We start from the raw sequence: 6,087 nt of genomic DNA, 5'->3' as shown, positions 1-6,087 counted from the left end.
ATAACGATAACCGGTGTATTTTGCATGGAGTTTGACAGATTTTGACGTTTGTCAAAGTTGAAGCAAAGTGGTGCAACCCAGCCTAAAATTACATTAAGGTTCCTCAAATGAAGAATATGTTAAATAGAATCACTCAGACTCAGGAAATAATGCGAAAAAATAAAATTTCCTACAGTTATTTGATGCGATGCATGATACCCGATGCAGCTATAGGTATGCGCTCAAATTTTGAATGGGGGTTCCTTTTAGAACGTAGGTGCTCACTATGGCGGCATTTTGCAAAATTCAACCCCTACTTAAGTGTGTAAAACGGGATCCACGCGTACGAAGTCGCGGGCGGCCACTACCCAAGTAGCAATTGGTATTAATGGCAAAATCTTACTTATCTTAACTCTATCTAAATTTACACTTAAGCTAAAACCAAATACACTTAGAGTAGAGATTTTTTTCTTTAAGACTATATTCTTCATCAAGCGCTACTTAAGCAAATTAAGAATACCCAAAACCAAGTTAAGTATTCTTTAGATAATTTGGTCTTAAGTTATTCTTAGCTTAAGTTAAAAAAAATCTTATTTTACTAAATTAAGATTTTTTGTATGCTCACTTAATACTAAATAGTATAGATGAAGTATTATTTAAGTGTTGCAAAGTAAATAAAGTATTCGTAGATTTACTTAGGACTTTTTAAAGACCATTGTCCTAGAAATAGTTTTCTGAAGATTAAGTTAATTATCTTTTTACTAGAATTAGTACATTTTGAGAAAAAATACACTTAACGGGACGATTTCGATAAAACAGGATCACGTAATGCACGCCCGCGGCGTGCGCCCGCCGCGGGTACCTGCGTGCATTAATTTTTGATACAAAATGCGTGTGGTCGCCCGCGAACTAAATTATGCTATTATAAGTAAATATAAAATTTGATTTACTAAAATATTGTCTAAAATATTTTCGAAATTGTATGGTAAAGTTGAGTGCAACAATGATATTATACAATTTAACTAACTAGGTGACAGTAGGTACTTTTAAAAAATCTTAACATAATAACTACCGAAAAATATTTGTAATAATTGTAATCCACACTAATTTACGATTCTCAATCTTCTCATTTAATAAATTAGAAGCACTGTGTGATTAAATTTAACAAAATTACAAATTGTTAATAGTTCCTCTCTTTCCTCTTTAACCGCCTCTGTGGTCTAGTGGTAAGACCACCTGCTTCAGACGCAGAGTGATTTGCTTGGCTTGGCTTTTGGCTTGTTCTAAGTCCGCCTGGCCAGCTACAACCATCTTACCTAAGTCTGTCGCCATAACAACAATGTTAACATCATTATTGTGTTCCGGCAGTTAGAGGTAAGATAGCCAGTTCCTCCGTGTTTGAGGATTCCGGGCGAAGCTCGCTTCCACCTTCGGCCTGATCGTCACTTACCATCAGGTGAGATACAGGCCAAGAGCTTCATCGTTGTGGATAAAAAAAAAACCATAAAAACGATTAAATAAAAACTTTTCACAATAAAATACGTCATGTGTTCATTAACACGGCAAAAATCATATGGCCGATATTCAATTAATTTAATTGCTTATCGCTGAGTGTAGCAATTACAGAGTTCAAAGAATACTTTACGAAATATGAGGGTGGTGCAATTTACCCACCAGTACAATATACCGAACTTTCCCCTATATGTCATAATAAAACTAAAAACGTAAAAACCAATTAGTCCCATTAGAACCATTTTCGAATTCTACACGGACAAAGTCGAGGGAAAATTATTGTAATTAATAAATAACTTAGTAAATGAATTGTTCTTTAATGTATAGCAGCACCAATAATTTAGCAAGACTAAGACAGAATGAAAACTATTTAGTTTTAACTAATTAAAACTAAAGATCTACTTGATACCACATGCACTTAAGTAATACTTCATCAAGTGAATTTTAAGTGTAAGTTAAATCTAATGTTTCTTAACTAATACTATGTAAAGTATAACTTGACTCAACTCTTTCTTCACTAAACTTACAAATTCAAAATCTTCTATACTCTTGCTACATTAAGACAAATTAGAATTACCGCCATTATGAGCTATGTGTAACAAAAAATAAATCAGAAATTAACCAATAATATCATAACAAGAGGACATTTAAACTGAAGTACGTCTTTGTTACACTTTTTCTAGTTGCATAAATGTCTAAGAATGTTTGCATAAAATAAAATATTATTTTATAACCTCAGTTTTATTTATACAATACAATTTCGTAATATTTTAATGATCTTATTAGGTTTTTTTCAAGGCCCTCCTGTTTTATAACATTATCCATTGATTTTACACGAGAAACCACATTGCGTTTTATATTTCCTATGCAAAAATGAAATCCACGGTCTTTTCTAGACATAATATAAATTAGTTATTAAAATAATGTAATCGCCATTTTCATTAACCTTTATCTAAAGTTGATTTAGTGTTTAAAGATCACAATGTTTTCTAAATTAAAGTTCCTCTTTAATAAAAAGTGTCTTACATAGTTCTTCATGAAGTTAAATAAACCTTAGCTCTAAAAATAATTATTAGTTTTAAATAAGTATTCAAGATATCTTCAACTCTATTTCCTTGTCTACAGTCATACTACAAGATATATTATAGTAATTGTTTAGAAATTCTTAAAACTACACTCTTAATTAGGGTTTAAGGCTTGGTATTTCTGCTAAAGTAGGTATTTCGCGCTGTCAAAATCTGCGCGCGCAATTCTTCGCCAAAGACAGCGCGCCAAAGAGCTCCTGCCACAATTTCCAGCTACACAGTATAGAAATACGCAGTTGGTTAGGTTAGGTTGACTTCCTTCCGTTCAAGCGTCACACTCACAGCACTTTCTAATACAAATCATATCCAAGTGATACAAATTTAAACAACTTTCAAAATTTTTGGGAATATATTTTAGAATCGAATAAACATAGAATATAACTGCCAAAGTAAACACGGTTCAAAGAGGCGTGGCGTCACCCGACCTTCCGGAAGTTCCGCGCCGGCTAAAAGAATTTCAAGATTACGTCACCCGACCTATCGGTAGATCATCGGGAGCTTAAGCGATTGGAAAAACATTTTATGATCAGTTACTCGTAGTAGCGATTATTTAGAGCTTGGATAATAAATATAGGTGTTGCAATTCACAAAGCTTTGCATGTGGTTAATTACATTAATCAGTACACGCATCAATTTTGTTCAGTCTTTTTGTTTATTAATAAATAAAAATATCATACTAAAATTGCATATATATTTGTTTGTATTGGTCTGGGTGTTTTCTTTCCATAATTTATGTATAACGTATGTACGGGGCTCTGTATCGAAAATCACTATGAGCAATAAGCATCACACACAGTTACCTGGAGTGCATTAATGCAGCAAAAAGCTTGCCATCTTAAATGAACGGTATAATATCGAGGTTTCGTCAGTACAGTTGCGAACAAAGGTGTTTGTGTAGTGTAGTTGAGTTGAGAGGTCAGATTATTGAAATAATAAAACGAACATTTTATTTTTTAAATACATTTTAAATAATGAGAGGATGACATTGCAAGGTGGTGCCAGTCCAGTCTTAAATCCGTTGATATATGCTGCATCTGCTATGTTTTTGGCTAAAAGAATCTTCTATCTTGCAGTTTAGACTTTTATTACAGACCTCAGACAGTATTTTTGGAAAACTTTTACGCATGGTGGAGGAAGGGACGCTCTAGAGACTCAAGTCTAGAACTAGTCACATGAACTCCAAGTTTTAAATCCGTTGACATCTGCTGCATCTGCCATCTTTTTGGCTACAAGATTCTTCTATCTTGCAGCTTAGACCTTTAGCTACAGACCTTAGACAGTATTTTTGAAACATTCTTACGCATGGTGGAGGAAGGGACGCTCTAGAGCAGTGGTTCTTAACCGGTGGTCCGCGGACCACTGGTGGTCCCTGGAGGTATTCCAAGTGGTCCGCGATGTGCACTTGCACACCTTGGTCAAAACCACCATTAACTGATTTTTGCAGTCAAACTGGTTTTGACCGATTATGAGGTGGTCCTTGACAAGACAGAAATTTGGTAAAATGGTCCCTCATGACTTAAAGGTTAAGAACCACTGCTCTAGAGACTCAAAACTACAAGGATACACATGAACTCCAGTTTTAAATCCGTTGATATATGCTGCATCTGCCATGTTTTTGGCTATAAGATTCTTCTATCTTACGGCTTAGACCTTTAGCTACAGACCTTAGACAGTATTTTTGTGAAAATTCTTACGCATGGTGGAGGAAGGGACGCTCTAGACACTCACGTCTACAAGGAGTCACATTAACTCCAGTTTTAAATCCGTTGACATCTGCTGCATCTGCCATCTTTTTGGTTAGAAGATTCTTCCATCTTGCAGCGTAGACCTTTAGCTACAGACCTTAGACAGTATTTTTGTGAAAATTCTTACGCATGGTTGAGAAAGGGACGCTCTAGAGACTCAAGTCTACAAGGAGTCATATGAACTCCAGTTTTAAATCCGTTGAGATCTGCTGCATCTGCCATCTTTTTGGCTAGAAGATTCTTCTATCTTACAGCTTAGACCTTTAGCTACAGACCTTAGACAGTATTTTTTATTATTTATTTGTGTCAGTGTGCTCTTCTAAAGAGTATTGTATGTAGGTACTATTAAAATGTAATTTTAACTCATTGGTTTTGTCTCATATTTGAGGAATGTACAGTCGCGGAATGAAAAGGTTCGTCACCTTAGTGTCGGTTTTCGCTTGCACTAGGTACTGTAAAAGTCAAACCTGCCAACATAACCGTGCAAGAAACAGTGCTGCTAACATTTAAATAAATATGACGTTTGCTAACGAATAAGGTTTTGCTTGTTTAATTTTCTATCCCATCAGTGCAATGTTACAAAATGTAGTTTTTTTTAAATAGATAATGGCAGGTTGAACCAACAAGAAGGTTTTAGTTTGTCAATCATAATAATCTTCTTGACAAGTTAAATCGTCAAACAACTGAATAATTTTGAACTTTACTGACGAACAGTTAAAGATTATTTTCTCTAACTCGAGATTGTTCTGTAACATAGTTTCAAAAGGTAATATGTGCTCGCGATTCGTTGAAGGAATCAATTTGAAAACTGACGAACCTTTTCATTCCGTGACTGTACTATGTATCATGAGTCGAGTCTTCGTTTAAAACGATGCGAAAGATTTAAATTTCAATAGGTAGACAAAATTGAATTGAATTTAAGCTTTCTCCAGTAACACTGATATTATTATACTGTGACTCATCAAAGTCATCATTGTCAAAAATATTGACAAATCGCGAACTGTCACGACCAAAAAACTGACACGCGTCCGTCCTCCGTAAGCGCCACCGCGCGACTGATTGAGATTGTCCAAGCCGTCATGGACGATTTTTTCCACATTTTTTAACATAGTAACTAAATAAGACGCAATATAAAAATTTCATCCGTTAAAAGCCCTCAAGTTATTTCTGAACTTTAGTTTAGTAAAAGATTTAGAATCTCAAATCGCTTATTTTAAAAATAAAACCATAAATAGAAAACGAATAGAGGTAACTTTGGGAATTTATTCTATCGAGTCAACTTCATCAAATCGTGTTTCCATCCGTTAATAGCCCTAGAAAATATCCTCAACTATGCCCAATAAAAATCTTAGCCTTTAATTTTACTGTTTAGTACCTCAAAAATAAAAAATGAAAACCTCATTTTCGCCATTTTCTCTGCTACCCGGCCTTAAGTCTGCCTTAAGCGTTGTCTTAACTCTGTCTCAGTGATTTCCAAAGGATTGTGCCCTTTTTTGCTTACCATTGTCTTGGGGGATAACTTCAAGATTTCTTGGGTGCGACTATTGTCTTGGCCAAGACAACGGCTGGAATTAGTCTATTAGTCTTCAAGATATCTTCAATGCCTTATGAAGATAATCTGATGCTACTTGGGTAGTCTATAGTAATAAACCAGCGCTTTTTGTAATCAAGCACTAAAAGGTGACCTCGCTTTACCCCAAATTTCAGCACAGAATTCTGTAATCGAATCTAGCTCCATCCACGAACTAGCTGTCTTCTTTTTATTC

This window comes from Ostrinia nubilalis, chromosome 26, assembly GCF_963855985.1.
Source record: "Ostrinia nubilalis chromosome 26, ilOstNubi1.1, whole genome shotgun sequence".
NCBI lineage: Eukaryota > Metazoa > Arthropoda > Insecta > Lepidoptera > Crambidae > Ostrinia > Ostrinia nubilalis.
The sequence above is the reverse complement of the archived record's forward strand: the minus strand, read 5'-3'. Positions refer to the sequence as shown.